The sequence below is a fragment of the Pavona decussata genome, unplaced genomic scaffold (assembly GCF_977016875.1).
Source record: "Pavona decussata unplaced genomic scaffold, jaPavDecu1.1 SCAFFOLD_45, whole genome shotgun sequence".
In the NCBI taxonomy this organism is placed as follows: Eukaryota; Metazoa; Cnidaria; class Anthozoa; order Scleractinia; family Agariciidae; genus Pavona; species Pavona decussata.
This window is the reverse complement of record NW_028145467.1, coordinates 107,190-126,433: the sequence shown is the minus strand read 5'-3', so window position 1 is coordinate 126,433 and position 19,244 is coordinate 107,190. Positions and strand designations below refer to the sequence as shown.

General features: G+C 40.5%; 2 pseudogenes; both read left to right on the top strand.

The window, feature by feature from the left end:
* The first annotated feature begins 6,036 nt into the window (after positions 1–6,036).
* Positions 6,037–7,427, top strand: LOC146482483 (uncharacterized; annotated as a pseudogene).
* Positions 7,428–8,337: 910 nt separating this feature from the next.
* On the top strand, positions 8,338–10,917 carry LOC146482482 (uncharacterized; annotated as a pseudogene).
* Positions 10,918–19,244: the final 8,327 nt, after the last annotated feature.

Below are 19,244 nucleotides of genomic sequence, written 5' to 3'. Positions count from 1 at the left end.
TTTACAGAGATGTCCTCAAATATGTGCATGCAAACAATGAGTACAGTCAAGGAACTTTATTGAATGTCAACAATTTCAAAACAATATTCCCATTCTTGTATTTCGATTTAACAAAACAAAAAATGGATATCAAAGATGGTACCACAAAGCTGACATTCCACTATGAATTATCTGGTACAACTGCAACTGCATATTCAGTTTATGCATTGACATTGTATGAGCAAGATGCTGAGTTGATTCAAAAAGATGGTAAAATATTGTTTCGATAAATGGAATAAATTTTTAATGTAACGTTAGTTATATAAAAGATATGACAACTTATCATTCACACGGAGTAACACTATCAACTGGGCAAAAAGATAAACTAGCAAAAGCATTAAAAAACAATTCAGCAATAACAATAAGATTATTACATTCTGAATTAACTGGTCCGGATCAGCTGATGTTAACCAAAACACAAATAAATAGGTTGAAAAAGGCAATGCAAAACAAAACTGGAGCAGATATTAAAATAAGCAAAACACAGATACGAAAAGCTGTACAACAAGGAGGCAGTCTTTGGTCATCATTATTCAAAATTGGCACAAAATTACTACCAATGGCAGCAAAAGCAGTTGGACCATTAGCTACTGGAGCACTTTCTGGGCTTGCAAATGTGGGAGTCAATAAAATATTTGGTAGAGGACAAGTTGGTGGTTTCCTCATTCCTCAAAATAAAATTAATCAATTAATAAAATACAAAGATTGGCTCACTGAAGCACAAAAGAAGCAAATTGTCAATGCAATACATACTGGTGGACAGATTGTAATTAAACCAACTAAGACACAATCAGGAGGTTTTTTGGGGACATTACTGGCTTCAATTGGCATTCCAATGGTTTTGAATGCATTAATGGGTAAAGGCTTGCAGGTGGATAGAAATAGATCCAGAAGATAGGTCCCAGTTTTTGTTCCAAACACAACCAAAAAAGATGGTGGTTTGGTCCTACCAGTTAATTATAGACCGCCTCCATTTTTCGGTACATGGGATCAGTATGGTAAAGGGAAAAAAAAAAACCAAAAAAGGAAAAGGTCTGTTGTTAGGCAAAAACAGTCCATTCAAGGGGATTCCATTAATCGGAGACATTCTGTGAAATTCATAAATAAACCACTCAGTAACTTTGAACTCATTGATTGGGTCAAAAAACTCAAAATAAAACACTTCAGAGGCATTTACAGCAGAGATAATCTACCACAAAAGATGAAAAAAGATGAAGTTGGTATCATTAACCTGGATTCACAGATTGGACCAGGTACACATTGGGTTGCGTATCGAAACGGAGACAAATATGTAGAATATTTTGATAGTTTTGGGTTAATTATGCCAAAAGAAATTATGCAATTCATGTCAACAAGTGGCAAACGATTAATGTATTCAGGTGATGAAATCCAGGAAAGAGATTCAGTATTATGTGGCTATTGGCGTTTGTATTATTTATTTGAGAGACAAAAGGGTACAAGTATATTGAAAACAATCCACAATGCACATTTTGACATGAACAATCAAAGTGTCAATCATAATTTTATAATCCAATATTTTAAAAAATTATCTAATTAGTTTGTATAATGGTTGATATAAGATATTGTAAAGAGTGTGATGAATACACAGAATTTTCAGGAAAATTATGTTTATGGTGTACATTGGTAACAGATTCTGAAGATGATGAAAGTGACTCAGATTATGAGTCTGACTCTGATGATAATTAATCTAATATAGTGATATAAAATGGTCAAATCATATTGTGTTAAACAAAAGAAAGAAACTGAATGTGTTCAGCCTTCAGGTTACAAGCAAGCCAAAAATGGTCGGCTTATGTTCTTCTGTACCTGTGCTGAATGTGGTATAACTAAAACCAAATTTGTTAAAAAACAGGGAAACTAAATAGCCCCTCCGAAGGGGGGGGGCATAATGGATACTTTAGCATCAACTGGTGCTGATATGTTAATTCAACATGCATTACCATGGATAGGAAAGAAAGCAGTTGAAATGGGTCGATATTATGGGTCTGAAGCACTTAGAAACCCTAAATTGCAGAAAAAAGCTATTGATTATGCTATCTCTAAAGCAACACCTTTTGTTCAAAAGACTGGATCAGAGATGTTTGATAAATTATCAACCAAAGTAAGACCAAAAAGAAGGTACAAAACTGACCGAAAAGAACTTGATGGTGGTAATTTAGATACAATTTTAGAACAATTTGGCACACCAGGTAAGGTTGCATCGAAGTCGATGGATGTTGTTGGAACATTAATTCCATCAACAAAGGAAGTCTTTGATAGATACAAATCTGGAGACATTGCCAAAAGTGCATTTAGCACAGATACTGGCATATTGTCGAGTCAATTTTGGTCTGGCAAGCCTGGGAAAAATACATTAGAAAAATACAAAAATTATCCATGTGAAAGCATGGTAAAAATTGGAAGCAAATTTCACAACACACCGAAATGCTCAAGCTATGATTCAATTGGTTGGCACCCACCAAATTGGGATGAATATAAGAAAGGAATCAAAGGACGACCCAAAAGCGGTGGTTCAATTGATATACACAAAATGATTGGTAAGCTCCCAAAACCCAAAGCTGGGTGGGTATTACCTGGTCATAAATACACTGGTCCATACAATGATTTGGAAAATCAAGTCAAATATAACCCCAAAACAGGGCAAATATTGGAAATATATGATAAACCAACAGGCAAAACAGATGCAATAGCCATGCAACATGATGTTGATTATTCAGTCTGCAAAGATGACAAAAAATGTAAATTGAAAGCTGACAAAAAGATGGTAAAGTCATTGGATGCTGTTCCATATTCCGAACGACAATGGGGACATTGGTTGGCAAGAAATGCAATAAATACAAAACAGAAACTGGGTCTTGGGGTTCCAAAAAACGTCAAAAGCCGTCGGGTAAAGAGGAAAACTGGCAAGAAAAATTAGCTAATGAGCTGCATAAACCCATACGGCGTAACTTTACTCGGCGGCGTGTTATTGTAAATAATATTGATGAAATATGGGCTGCTGACCTTGTTGAAATGCAACAATTCAGTAAATGGAATAAAGGTAATAGGTATCTTCTCACGACTATAGATGTTTTCAGTAAATACGGTTGGATTGTTCCATTAAAAGATAAAAAAGGTGAGACCATAACTAAAGCATTTCAAAGCATATTCAAAGAGGGTCGAAAACCAAAGTATCTGTGGACTGATAAAGGCTCAGAGTTCTACAACAAACATTTCAAAGACTTGCTCAAAAAACATAACATTACACTGTATTCGACTGAAAATGAAGAGAAGTCATCAGTTGTTGAGCGCTGGAATCGAACGATTAAAAATAAAATGTGGAAACGATTCACTGCTCAAGGCAATACAATGTATCTGGATATTTTGCCTAAAATATTGAAGCAGTATAATAACACTAAACACAGTTCAATAAAAATGACACCGACAGAAGCATCTAAGAAAAAGAATGTAGGAACTGTTTACTTCAATCTATTTGGCAATTTGAAGCAATTATCATCTTTGCCAAAATTTAAAGTTGGTGAAAAGGTTAGAATATCAAAGTATAAGAGAAAGCTGTTTGATCGAGGTTATACAGAAAACTGGTCAGAAGAGGTCTTCATTATCGATAAAATACAATACACGAATCCGATCACATATAAACTGAAAGATCTCAATAATGAAAAAATTAAAGGGAGTTTTTATGAACCAGAATTATTGAAAGCTAATCAGGAGATATTCAGAATCGATAAAGTTATCAGGAGAGATTACAAGAAGAAACAAGCTTTGGTAAAGTGGAAAGGATACAATGATACCTTTAATTCTTGGATCCCAATCAAGGATTTAGTCGATGTATAAAAATAAATAGCTCATTCTATCATACAGTCACGGTTTCACGAGTATTCGATAGCGAGTCGATTCAATAAAAAAATCTATTGTTGTGTGCAAGATAAATGATATTCTTACCTCAAAAAGCGTCTACAAACATCAAAACGATGAAAGTGGAGAAATAAATGTTCAAAAATCCCAAAACAGGAGCCATAAACATGAAAACACAAGCTCTTCGCAAAATGGCCGACACGTGTATTAACAAACTAGTGTCCAGTCCGCTTTGGGTTGTGTGCATGAAAGCGCATGCGTGTTAATCCAAATCAAGCAATATTACGCAATATACGGAAAAATAGCACCACAAGTGTAAAAATTTCAGAACTGAGTGTAATATATAGGTAATCGGGCCATTATTATATTAGTTCACAAACTCTGGTGAAGCTTTAGGGTGGTGTCAGCTGGCCCCTGACTGAAACCTGTTTGTGCAGATGGTGAATTATTGAGTAGTGTGGGATGTCTTCCAGTAGACGGTACCTCCAGGGTGAGCCCGCTCAGGCCTTACTGGTTTACAGCGGGGTGCTCAGAGTTCGTCAGGACTCAACCTCGGTCCCAGAGGTAAACTGGGAAAGGGACAGCCGCCTTGTCAGCGGCGGGAAAAAGACCTGGCTGAGGCCAGGCAAGTAAACAGCCAACCGAGCACCCCACGTTCAGGGTTTTGTCCATTTTCGTGACAAGTCACACAACGTCACGCGTGACAGTAACGGCATCCAGTCACACAACATCCATAAATTTGAATTATTTATGATTATTTTTTTCTTCATAACAGGTTAATTATATCCAAATTGATGTTCAAAAATATTGTATTCATCATTCAAATCAGCGATTGATGAGTTGGTTGGATTTAATCGATGATTGTTTGTGAGTTTGGTGTCATTTATGAAAAACCTAAATTTAGCGTCTCCGTTGCAGGAGTTTTGAAAAACCGAGGATAAAAATTTAGGTTTTTGAGAAACCGAGGATTTATGTTTTTTGAGTTCATTGTTGAATCAGGTATGAATTTTGCGAATATTTTGAAAGTGGGCTCATACACCCAAATATCTAACTACTGTGGACAAGCAATGGATCAAGCAGTCGATCCAAGCAATGGGCGAAAAGGTCGATACCTTGAAGAGACTTGACCATCAGATCATCGAGTTGATCGGTGGTTTGGAGGAAGAAGGTATTGAAGCCCTCATCGAGAAGGAAATAGAGGAGAGTGACGAAGTACGCAAAGAACTAAACCAGATTGTGCTAAGAATGGAAGATATCTTGAGCAAAACTAACAGCCCTCCGTCTTTGAGACTCCGCCGCCCATGGCCGCGATGCCACAACAGCATGCCGTGAAAGCAAGGCTACCAAAGTTGGAGGTAAAGAAATTTAACGGAAGAATCCAAGAGTGGCAAGAGTTCTGGGAAGCGTTCGAGAGTTCGATCGATAAGAATGATAGTTTATCTACCGAAGACAAGTTTTCGTATTTGAGAAGTTTAGTGCAAGAACCTGCAAGATCGAGAATAGCGGGGTTCGCGCTGACAGGAGCAAATTATGAAGAGGCAGTTCGAGTGTTAAAGAAACGTTATGGAAAGGGAACAGCAATACAACAAGCGCCCGTCAATGATTTGCTTTCGTTGCCACCGGTTCATAGCGACCGAGATAATCCTCGATTGAGGAGACTGTACGACAGATGTGAAACGCACCACCGAGGATTGATTGCACTTGGAGTGAGTGAGAACACTTATGCTTCTGTAGTCGTGCCCGCTGTTATGCAGAAACTACCGGAGAACTTTCGTCTATCCATTACGAGAGGAACAGAATGTTTGGAGTGGACCATGGAGCAAATGCTGCAAGCCTTTCTTAAGGAACCTTGAACTAAGAGAAGATCATTATTTGACAATGTCATCCAAATCTCAAAACATGCGCGATTGGAATGAGGACAGAATGAAGGGCGGGACAGCGAACGCATTGTTCACAAAACAAGATAAGGAGAACTGTGCCTTCTGTTTAGGCAAGCATAACCATGAGGACTGTCCTACAGTTAAGGATATCAAGCAACGTAAGAGTATTGCTTTAAGGTTTGCTAGATGTTTTAAGTGCATGAAAAAGGGCCACTGAGCCCGAGAATATAAATCTAAGGTAATGTGCAACAGATGCGGCCAGGGGCATCACATTTCGTTGTGTGAGGTCCAAGTTACGCAACAATTGTCTTGTGATTCCCAAATGTTGTCAGATGCTAACTCGATAACTACTAGTCCTAGTACCCTGCATGTAGGGGCAGGCGGGCAAGTTGCGTTACAAACAGCGCGTGCGGTTATCAAGGGGGAGCGCGAACCACTTCAGGTCAGGGTGTTGTTTGACGAGGGTAGTCATCGCTCGTTTATTACCTCGGAGGCCGCTCAGCGCGCGCAGCTTGCTGTCATTAGACAAGATTGGGCTGGTATAAGCACCTTTGGGCAGCGATCGAGGGATACCCGCTTAAGAGATGTCGTAGAGATAAAGGTAAGTCCTGTAAGAGAGCAGAAAGTCATAAAGATAGAAGCCTACGTAGTGCCCGAAATTTCCAGTATCCAGAATGGTCATGTAGAGTTAGCTAGGAACGAGTACTCCCACCTCAAGGGCTTGTGGTTTTCAGATGTATGTAAAGCCCAAGAGGAGCTAGAAATAGATATTTTAGCTGGCGCAGATTATCTTTGGAACCTCCAGAAAGAGTGTACTATCAGAGGAAAGCCCGATGAGCCGGTTGCAGTGCAGACGGAGTTGGGTTGGGTGCTCTCAGGACCCACGAAAGGTGAGTCGAGAACTAGTGGTGCTCAATCTGTCCAAGTTAACTTTGTGGGGAGTTCAACCAGTGACAAGGTAAGTTTAGACGAAGAAGTTAAGAAATTATGGGATCTGGAAACGTTAGGAATTCAGAGAGTGGACGATGAAGTATACGAAGAATTCAAGAATAGCATCTCCTTCCAAGAGGGCCGCTATTCAGTGAAGTTACCCTGGAAAACAGGACACCCGGAACTCCCAAATAACTACGCTGTAAGCCTCCATCTACTCAAGACACAGGTTGCTAGATTAGAGAGAGAACCAGAAGTCCTCAGAGAATATGCATTAATCATCGAGGAGCAGCTAAAAACTGGTGTAATCGAGAAGGTGGTTGAGTTGGAGAAGGCAACAAAGGTACACTATTTACCACATCAAGCTCTTGTCCGAAAGGAAGCTGCAACTACGAAGGTAAGAATTGTCTACGATCGGCTTCTTCGAAGGGTGAGAAGACAGGTACGTCCCTAAACGATTGTCTGCCTGTAGGACCTTCTCTCAACCCTCTATTATATGACATATTTTTGCGGTTCCGGGAGAATAGAATTGTGCTTGTTGAGGACATTGAGAAAGCTCTCCTAAATATTGGATTTGACAAAGAGGATCGAGATAGTGTTCGTTTTTTTGTGGTTAAAGGACACACCGGGTCTATCAAGGGTTGTAGTGTACAGGTTCTGTCGTGTTGTTTTTGGCTTAAATGCATCTCCCTTTCTACTTAATGCCACATTGAGGCATCACATTACGAGGTTCATGGATGATGACCCCGAATTTGTAAGTAAACTTCTGGAATCGTTTTATGTCGATGATTTCGTGGGAGGAAAAGCATCGCCAGAGGAAGTTACAGATCTGTACAGTAAGACGAGTAGAAGAATGTTGGATGGAGGATTCAAACTTAGAAAGTGGATTACAAATGATGCCAGTGTGAGAGGAAAGATTGAGAATGACTCGAGTGATGTAGTAACACGTAAAGTCGTAGAAGATGACGTGACCAACGATACTATCATGACCAAGAAGACAAAGAGCGACTCAAACGTTGAGTTGACACATAAAGCAGTTTCAGAAGAGTACATCAGTTACGCCAAATCATCTGTTAGCATGCAGATGGGGTGCAAGGGCCAGAAGGTGCTGGGGTTGGCCTGGGATTACGAAGAAGACACGATCAGTCTTGATTTAAGTGCAATTACAAGACGCGCTGAAGGGTTACCAGCAACGACGCGTAACACCTTGCGATTGATAGCAGGGATTTTTGATCTCCTGGGTATCATAGGCCCCGTCACAATAACCGCAAAGATTCTGTTTCAGGAAGTATGTCGCCAGAAGATCAGATGGGACGACCCTCTTAAGGACAAAGTAAAACAAGATGTGGAGACATGGATCAAAGGCTTGATTGAATGTCGGCAAATTACGATTAGACGATGCGTTTACGAACACGTCCAAGAAGAGGTTTTAGAGTGCTTGTTACATGCTGACGCTAGCAAAAAGGCGTATTGTGCAGTGATTTACCTAATGTGCAGAACCCACACAGGGAGATATGCGAAGATGTTGACATCGAAAACAAGAGTCGCCCCACTTAAGGAGTTGTCTATACCCAGATTGGAGCTCATGGCAGGCCTGATATTGGTGAAGCTCATGATTACTGTCAAGAATGCGCTTTCTTCCCAGGTGCAAGTTCAGCAGATAAGACAGATAAGACAAGGTTTTGGTCAGATAGCATGACAGCATTATATTGGATCATGAACTGTGGGGAGTGGAAGGAGTTCGTACGCCATCGTGTAAACGAAATTCTCAAGTCAAGCAGTAAGAGTGATTGGAGGTACTGTCCCAGTGAAGACAACCCAGCCGATATTGGATCGAGAGGTCTAACGGCAGTGAAACTTAACGGTAACGGGGTTGTGGTGGAAGGGCCCCGCGTGGCTAATCGAAGCTGAGAGCAGTTGGCCAGCTGAGAAGTCAATCCTCCCTACAAACGAGGGTAAGGAAGAGGAAAAGAAAACCTCAGTTAAAATTCTAGTCACCAACGCTAACGCAGTGCAAGGCGTACAATACCTCATCGAAATTGGAAAGTTCAGTAGTATAAGAAGGCTCTTCAGAGTAACGGCATGGGTCAAGCGAATTTGTTTCAACGTTCGCAAGAGACAAAAGAGTGATAGGAAATCAGGGACGCTTAGTTTGGAAGAGATAAGAGAGTCCGAAAACGAGTGGATAATGGCAGCACAGCGAGAGCTAAAGCAGGATTGTAATTATCAGCAGCTAGTCAGCAAGTTTGGCTTCAGAGAAGACGGAGAGGGCCTTGTAAGATGCAAGGGTCGACTGGAGTATTCCGATCTGGAATCTGAGACGAGAGAGCCAATTATTGTACCCAAAAGGCACCACTTAACTTTCCTGCAAATCAAGCAATGCCACGATAAGGTTCTCCACAGTGGAGTGAGAAGTACGCTTGCTGAGTTGCGCTCGAGATTTTGGGTGCCAAAGGGGAGCCAGGTGGTGAAAGGAGTGCTCAATCAGTGTGTTGTTTGTAAGAGATTAGAGGGCAGATCATTCGCTCAGCCACCCACTGCAAGCTTACTGGAGTTTAGAGTGAAACCAGCCCCACCGTTTTCTAGAGTCGGAGTAGATTTTGCGGGACCATTATTTGTCAAAGCGAAAAACGGCCAGATGAGAAAATTATATATACATCACTCTTTTCACGTGTTGCGTGACGAGAGCTGTCCACCTGGAGTTTATGGACGATTTGTCAGTGGAAACCTTTAAACAATGTCTGAGACGGTTTATAGCCAGAAGACGAATACCAGCATTAATGGTGTCAGACAATGCAAAAACCTTCAAGGGTACAGAAAAGGCACTGCGCAGACTTTTCAGGGATCTACAGGTGAGAGGTGAAATGCAAATGAATTGAGTGGCGTTTCAATCTTGAGAGGGCCCCATGGTGGGGAGGATTTTTTGAACGAATGATCGGGAGTGTCAAAAGGTGTCTTCGAAAGGTACTGGGAAATGCCCGACTGACGTTTGATGAGTTCCTGACTGTTCTAATTGAGGTAGAAGCCACCTTAAATTCAAGGCCATTGACGTACGACTACAGCAAACCCACCGAAGAAGAAGTTTTGATCCCCGCTCACCTTATTCAAGATATGTCCAGAAATACACGCTAATGAGATTCATGGACTTTATGATAGACATCACAAGGTGTCCCCTAACCTAAATACTCACTAAAACGCACATAATTCTGTCAAACATGAAGTCATATGAAAACGACAAAAAGGCCTGTTTTATATGAGGTACCCAAATTCAGGATTAGGTGCATTTCTGGACATAAGTGCCTTATTCATGGAAGAAGGATTACAACCTTGCCCGATTTACAAGGCGATGACGACGAGGAAGAAGTTGGCATTACGCGAAGATACAGGTATTTGAGTAAACGGTTGCAACACTTCTGGAGAAGGTGGCGAAGAGAGTATCTCACAGGGTTACGAAAGAGCCATGATTGGAAGGCAACGGGCGTTGAAAAGGTGCCCAAGGTAGGTGACGTAGTTACAGTGTTTGAGGATGGTGTCAAGAGAAATAACTGGAAGATGGCAGTCGTAGAAAGTCTCATTTTAGGAAAGGAAGAGCAGGTAAGAGGGGCTAACGTAAGGGTTATAACTAAGGGAAAAATAGTGCGTCTAAGTAGACCAGTTCAGAAGTTATATCCCATTGAGGTAAGTGCAGAGTTACCGGAAATCACCGGAGCGAGGGCCCGTGCAGAGCGAGTAACAGAGGCCAGGACACGCAACGTCCCTCGCCGAACGGCAGCACTGGATGTGGCCTGGAGGACACGAGAAATGCTTAACCAGTCAAACGAATAAACCGTGGTCTTGGCTCCAAAATGAGCCAAGCGTGGAGGGAGTGTCGGAAAACATTATCGCCTTAAGTAACGCGACTTACATGTGCACACACATATATTTTTGTTTGTTTCCTGTATACTTAAGAGGTATTTAATTGCTTTGATTCTTATCGTGTATTAATGGACATTCAACAGTTATTTCCAGATAAGAAACCTTAGTAAGTTCCGAATGGAGATAATGACTGTAATTCTAGAGCAAAAGACATGTGTTATAGTGTACTTAAGATCGAAACAAAGAGTGTAAGAAAGAGATTGTTGACGAACGTAGACTGTAGAACTGTTGGGAATAAAGTGTGGAAATACAGTTCAGTCTTGAAAGTGAAAATTCTCGAACATAAGGTACCCAGCTCGACTCCCGTGTTTAAATCGTGTGAAACGAAAACAGCTGTCTGTATTTAATTTATTAAACTTTACTGTGCTTTATTAATTTTTAATTCAAAGAGATCAACATTACAAAATAGGTGAAACAATACACCATATTTTTTTACGTGGGATGCCTGCAGCCCACGTTTTAAAATGGGGGCTGTTTGTTCTTCTTTGTATCCACAAATGCGCATCTTTCAATTATTAACTCGTTTTAAATGTATCAAATTCAGTTTTCTCCTAGAGGGGATCTTTTTGCCAGGAGGGATCGGAGGGGAGTTAATTGCTATTGTGATTATTCAGGTCCTAGTGATCTCTCGGTGGAACTGAAGCTTACGTTCAAAGGCTTTCACCATCCACGCCTATTTTCGTCGACTTGAGTCTGAAACCCAACTTTCCTCATATTTCTCGCACTCAAAAGACGTGATGAGTCTTTTAAATCTTTGCTCTTCCGAAGAGGGAAAAATACAAAAAAGCTTTTTGTTAGTCGTTCAAAAAAGAAACCAGACAACAAAGCTAGGAGATGTTATTGCCTTCAACATCCGAAGCACCCTCTGATTTCTTGCTCTGCGTTATGAATATGGCCGATTCGTCTTCCGAAGAATCCTCCATTGAGCTCAAAAACAGCGAAATGTAGACCAAGCACTCTCTTTTAACAAAAATCTCAAAATTAACCAGTACATTATGTCCTGTTCAGACTAGGTGCCCGTGCCAGAGCTCTGTGCCCGGGCACTAAAAAGGACGTTGCTCTGACTCCTTGGTGCCCAAGTGGCGGCCGTGTTCCTCTACATCAATCTAGCGACTGCCATTTTGTTTGCTGTATCGTGAGGAAGTATGAAGAAAAAATGTGGCAACTGACAAAATCCTGTTCACACCAGTGCCCGTGCGCAGGAACGGTGCCCGAGTCCTACCTTTGGAGGTAGTGCCCGTGCTCGGGCACGGTGCTCAGATTGTTGCTTGGGCACCAACAAAAAGCTCTGTTCAGACTAGTGCCCGTGCCCGAGAACCGGGAACGGCCACCTAGTCTGAACGGGTCTTAAACTATGCTAATTAGTAATATTCTTCGTCATGTACAGAAAGCCAACAGCACTTTTCACACGTGCATATGAGGAGCTACACATGTTCTACGGACATAGGTAAAGTTTTAACATCTTGTAATTACCAAGTAATTACAATGATTGAATGTTGTAATGATAAAGGTTTAGGCAATCAATACGACTACTAGACAATGTATGTTAATTTCATTGTTTGCGTAAAAAACAATAACGTGGAGGCGACTGAAATCGTTGATTTAATGCAGAGTGCGAACAATAGGATATTATGAGGGTTTGTAATTATAATAGATAATTTCTTCGGCAGTCGGTGCGATGAGAGATATTGCAGGCAGCTTCAGGATACGCCCTCAGCTTGCTATCTCTCATAGCACCGACTACCTCAGTAATTATCTATTAAATAAAACCAAACATTCGCTTCCACTCCCCCACCGACGCAGAGAAACTTTTAGAAACTCAACCCCTTATCTATCTGTCATTTGATGATTGTGTTCTTTCCAGAATAGGAGTGAACGTAGTAGAATCCACAAATCGTTTAGTCTCAGAGTCACAAAGTGTCTTAGAAGCAGGCAGATCAACAATGGATATGATTTTCTCCCTAGGTCAGCTCCAGTAGAAGAGGATGATGACCCTCTGCATCGCATTCCTAGACTTGACGAAGGTTTTCCTTCTTATGAGCCGGGGTGGACTGTACAAACAGCTGTAGGAGATTGGTTGCCCGCCAACATTGCTGAGAATTGTCACTTCCTTTCATGATTAGGATATGCGCAGTACCATTTGTTTTATCGGTGGAACGTCTTAAGGTATCAGCCACCCTTCAGGACAGTCCGCGCGCGGATCGCTGCCATATTTGAGGTTTCAACGTTTTCAAATAGATATGCTTGAGAGCTTTCTTTAAAAAAAAAAATCAGAAGAAAATATTATTTCTGTCGAAAGATATCGAGGGTAAAAGATTTTTTCTCGTTAATTATATTAATTGATCGTTGACAAAATTTGTCATACCCGTGTCACATATCAATTAACTTGTCTGTGAACTAGTAATGTGATACCGAGTGCGTGACGTGCTTCGACACAACACGTGCGAATTGTCTTCGTGTTGTTTATAGCCTTTACTATTCTCCGTGGACATTTAGCGTTTGCTTCGGTGAAAATGCCGCCAAAAAAAGAAAAGGTCGTGTCCGTTTTCGTCATCGAAACCGAGAGCGAAAAAGAAATCGAAGAACGAGTTTGACAAACAATGGGCCGCAAAATTGGCAGAGAGCGACAAAGGCTCAGTTTATCGGCAAGAGAAGTTGGATATTCAGAAAAGCGAAAATGCTACAGTTGCTGCGTGTGCGAGCCGCCTCAGAATCCAGCTAGAAGAGCCAGAAGAAGAAAGCCAATTAAGCTCAACGACCCCATCTGCTGATGGAACGTGGAAAACAATAAGCGGTCGAGCTATCGCATCGAGTGAAAAGCTGCTTGAGAAACTGGACGAGTCTGTATCTTGTCGATTTTGCCAGGGAAGAGTCCAAGTCATGGAAGATGCAGCGACTAAGCATGGACTTGGTTCTACCTAGAGAATCCAGTGCGAGAATAAAAGCTGTCCGTCGCACAAGACAAATTCTGTTTTTAATTCTTCCGAGAAGAGCAGAGCGTTTGAAATAGACCGGGCGTCAGTTCTTGGCCTTCGAGCAATCGGCGGTTTCGCTTTTTCGCACTGGTTTTCGGCATCTTTACCAACCTAGCCAACATTTCAAGAAATAAACACAATATAGTTTATTGCTACATGAAAACCGTATTGTTGTTTGTAAATTAAACGATTACTATGCATTTGCGTTCACTTACTTCAACAAATTTTGTCTTTTGTCCACACGCGGTGTAATTGAACTGACTGGAAGCAGAATAATTTATATTTCCCGCTGCCTTCCGCGAAAGTTTTGTTCCTGTTACATGTTACCTGTCAAAGTCCTATTGTTAGAGAAAATTGATCCCTCTCTGATATCAATCAGAATAAACATTTAGGTGTTATAATCTCATTCCAGGTAGGATGCCGCCAAAAATGTATTTTCCATTTTATCTCCGAACGCAAATTTTGCCGATCGGCTCGTACATTTTGAACTCCTAGTCGGCAGCCTTTCAATCAATTTCGCTAAAATTTGGCCAGAGTGATGCCATATATCTCTTCTACAAAACCGTGTCTGCGAATTTTAATACTCCTTTTGATTTTAAAGCTAGAGCTTTTTTTCCACAGGGAGTGTTGACTAATTGACTAATAAAAGAGAAACAAACGCACTTGTCAAAAATCTGAGACACGGTTTTTTAGTGGAACGTGTTGAGAAGAGAATGCGGTGTTAAGAGCGCCTTTTTTTCATGACCGAGTGAGTGATGGCACAGGGTTCAAAAATTGACTACCCTCATATTTTGCTCAGACATACTCTATGATGAGTCAATAAACGTGGTGTATTTCTTATGTTCAGCTCTGCTTTTGTTTTCCAGAAAATTACCAATAACTGTAACGGGCGCCGACCGTCACAAAATGGCGGAAGTTAGTGCGTCGAGTAACAACACAAGAACTTCGCTCGTGCAAAGCGCAAAAGGAAGCACGGTTTTTTCAAATTGGTATATTTGTGTAAGAGTCATTGGCAAATGATTCAAGTCTAAAACCAGGATTGTTTACCTCACTGGGAATGCACGGCACGAGTTTGAAAATCACCAATATTTCATTGTTTAAAAATCTCATTTTGGAGCAGTTTTTCAATAAACATTTTTATTATGCGGTATAACTCAGAAGCGCTTGAGATTAAGGTTGTGATTAGTGGAAATATTTTTCTTTTCAAGGATATAAAAATTAGTCTGGGGCTTTTAACTTCTGCACGAAAAAACCATGCTCTATGTCGAGAAAATCACAAACTCCACTTGTCAACAAACACAAATAATCGAATTAGTCTCTGTTATCGAAGCCAATATTCCAAACAAATCTTAGTGCTTAGCACCTATTTGATTAGAGGGTCAACATTACAAGTTTACCTTGCTAAAACAGTAGCTGTAGATTGATTTTCATTCCTACTTTCTCTTCAAAATTACCATCTTCCCTCTGACAGCGAGTTTGCGAAATCAACAACTATCTTAACGGGTGGCTCTTGTACAAACATCGGCGCTATTCTTCGCAGTTTCAAATACACCATATCTGCTATCTTTCTCTAACGTACAACTGAGCTTGTTTCATCGTAAAAAAAATGACCATTGAGCGAGATTTTAGATTACTGAGCGACACTGTCGTTTTGACTTCTTCAACCATGCATATCATTTGTATGTCACGCAATGACATATCACACTCCTTACAAGGAAGGCTTGGTTACCAATATTCCTTCAGGTGTCACACAAGTTTTGCGGATAAGGAAATAATTTTGGTTTGTTAAAAAAGACACTCTGTGATCTAAAATTCTTAAAACAAATGGAAAAAACGCCAAAAAGAACGAGATAGGTTAAGGAAGAAAGAACCACCGACCGACAGACAAGCAGCCCGAACGATAGAAAGAAAAAAAGAAACAAAGAAACGAACTTGTAAGCAAACAAAGGAAGAAATGAAGGAAATAAACAAATGTAAAATTTAGAAGAAGGAAAGTAGTAATAAAATAATGGGGAGGGAAAAGCGGGAGCGCGCAACACTAAAGAAAACCAAATTTAATAAGGTGAACCAATCCTAATGATATAATCACCATCGCTTCATTCAAAATTTTTAAACAAACAGATGATCGCGCAGCCACGTTGTCCTTCCGGATAACATATGAAATGGATATCAATTGCTCTTTTCAGAGGTTAGCTGGGGGACAATGCTCCCAAGATAAACGAAGACGAGCAAAAGAAAAAAAGTGCCCTTATCCTCCCGTTGCTTTCATGTGGAAACAGCATCTCAGCACACACACAGTCTGTCGGCGCAAGTGATGTTGAGTCGGAGATGAACTTAATTTTTGCACGGGCTTCAATTTTCACTGCACCTTGTGACATTTCGGGCATGACCATCTGTCCAGTTCATCCCTCCTCTTTGGGCATTGGGTGGTGGAGAGGTTCCCAACGATACCTGATCGAGCTACGCCAAAGGGAAATCGCGCAAGGCTGACCGCGGTATTAACAAGGCGCTTTCGGAGACTATCTAAGACGTACCAGAGCCAACAGGTACAAATTTTCCCGTAAGGCAACGTAGTTTTGCTAATTCATGTTAGGGGAGGGTCAATATGAAATTTAAAAGTTGTGTCTTATTTTCAAACTGAGCGAAAAGCCGTAAGCTGGACAAAAATTAACATATACTTGCAACAAGAAGCTCGCATTTTTAGTAACTAGCCTGTTTTTGGTGTGCGATAATTTAATTATAATGTTTATCACGAACTTAAATTTTTTTCCGTAAATAAAACCAACATGCTTATTTTCCTGGAAACCCAACCATAAATGCAACGCTTATGCTTTTATTATTATTATTATTATTATTATTATTATTATTATTACTTTTTATAGCCGTAGCTACTAATCTGTGAAGAACTCCGTTAAGTTCTCTCAAATAAACTGAACTCTGACAGTTACACAATTTTGTACTCTGATTATATTCCCTCAGAAGCCCTTCAGACTAATCGCTGGTACTGAGAGTGGTCATATCCAGGGCTCATTACAGTGGTTATTTTACATCTCCAAATTGGAGACGGGGCCGCCATAAAAATTTCAACGTGCCCATCCGAACCATTTGAGGGTCTAACCTTCTTCTCTAAATATTTCTGACCATGAGTATGGGTGCGGCCGTGGTTAAAACCCTGCGGTGCTTAATATTATTCTAGAAACTTTTTGTTCTTTTTTATTTTCAGGAGCACAGTTATCGTAATAATTATCGTTGCTTTGGGTAGGAATATGCCGTGACTGTAAATAGGCCTTATCACGGTTTTCGACGCCATTTTGACGGGTAGGCAAACAGGCTTGAAATAACAGTGTTTGTATGGAAATCCGATGTCAAATAATTTTCTTAAAAAATCGCTTCTGAAAAATTCATGAATTGGAAACTTTTCGCCTTAGGAAAGGGATTTTAAGAAAAAAATTGGAGGGATGTAGCTGTGACAGAAAGCGTCCAGTCGTGTTTTGAACTTTCCATACATTTGTCTGCATAGCGAACCAGCCGTGAGCTGCTGCTAAAAATAGTTTGCGGGAAAAAATGCAAGGAAATGTATGGAAAGTTCAAAACACGACTGGACGCTTTCTGTCACAGCGACATCCCTCCAATTTTGTTCTTAAAATCCTTTTCCTAGTGCCAAAAGTTTCCAATTCATGAATTTTTCAGAAGCAATGTTTTATGAAAATTATTTGACATTGGATTTCCATACAAACACTGTTATTTCAAGCCTGTTTGCCTACCCGTCAAAATGGCGTCGAAAACCGTGATAAGGCCTATTGCAATTAATCCGGATTCATCGGCCATATGGAACTGTGTAGCTCAAGCTAAGCCTAGCTGATATTACAAAGGGCATTGAAAATGTTGTCCTTCTAAAGGACATTTGTTTGTCTTTTAGCATGTCACTGACACATCAGTTCATCGCAAACAGCCTTACATGAAAAAGATTCAGTCACCTGGTCTAGGCTGCATTTGCAGCAATAAGATTCGTTTTCCGGGCTCTTATCTGCTTTTTGCTTTAAGTATGTTCTTCATTGGCCTTACAAGCTGAGTGCTAAAAGCATTGGTGGCATTTATACCACTGTTAGGCTAACCTTCAGGCGACACTTACACCACCGGCCCGTGTTACACTACCCGTCTTGAATAGCTTTCGCTAAACGCGGATAGTGTACATCTGAATAATGTAAAAGATGATTTTAATAAATGGTTGATTTATTTGAGCGTAGCTTACATAAAGCGCGAACTTTCTTATCGTAAAGAAGTAATTGTAATTGCCTTTAAATGCGGTTCTCTTTTGTTGTTTTAGTCTCGTCGATAAAGTCAGGCAAGGCCGGGCTATTAAGCTGGACATGGTGTGCCCATTTGACACCAGCCCCCCCAGTGGTACCAGTGGTACCATTCTGTCCACTGCACGTGAACGATGTACAAAGCATCTGCTTGTAAAACATTTGTACTAAAAAATCCCATCCTAAAAGATAAAAAGCTGGTTACAGATTTAGTACCATGTCAGCTAGGGGATTTTAAGCTTGAAGTCGGACGCAGACAAACTGCCGCGGAAAAAATATCATCTGGTTGTTAATTTTGTTGGGTGTCCTGCGCGCTCGGTCTCGTTGCGTGACAAAACATGATCGTCTCATTTTACAGACGATTCCTCTTGTGTGCGTCTTCGGGCTGCAAAATTTCTTCTTCTGCGACTATAGATAATCGCATCATCGTTCTTAATCGTACAATTGAGTAACCTTATTTGCTATAGCTGTGTGGAGACTCAAATATGGTTGAATCTGTCAGGAACTGTAAGGTTTCATGCAGGAGTCATACGTATGGTTGTTGATTACTTGTGCTTTGGTAAACATGGTCGAAGGGAAGATAACAATTTTGAAGGGAGAGTGGCGATGAAAAGCAATCTACAGCTACAAGTTTTGCACGGTAAACTTGTAATGTTGACTTTCAAATCAAATACGGTGCTAAGCACTAAGATTTGCTTGGAATATTGGCTTCGATACCAGACTCTAATTCGATTATATTTGTGTTTGTTGACAAGTGGAGTTTGTGATTTTTCTCGACATAGAGCGTGTTTTTTCCGTGCAGAAGTTAAGAGCCCCAGACTAATTTTTATATCCTTGAAAAGAAGACTATTTCCACTAATCACAGCCTTAATTTCAAGCGCTTCTGAGTTATACCGCATGGGAAAAACGTTTATTGAAAAACTGCTCCAAAATGAGATTTTTAAACAATGAAATATTGGTGATTTTTAAACTCGTGCCGTGCATTCCCAGTTAGGTAAACAATCCTGGTTTTAGACTTGAATCATTTGCCAGTGTCTCTTACACAAATATACCAATTTGAAAAAACCGTGCTTCCTTTTGTGCTTTACACGAGCGAAGTTCTTGTGTTGTTACTCGACGCACTAATTTCCGCCATTTTGTGACGATCGGCGCCCGTTACAGTTTTTGAGAATTTTCTTGAAAATACAGCCAGCTTTGAACAAAAAAAATATATCACGTTTGTTGGCTTATCATAGGGTATCTCTGAGCGAAATATGAAGTTTTTGAATTTTTGAGGCATGTGCCACATTTTACTGATATCACGCGGTCTTCACAGACATTCT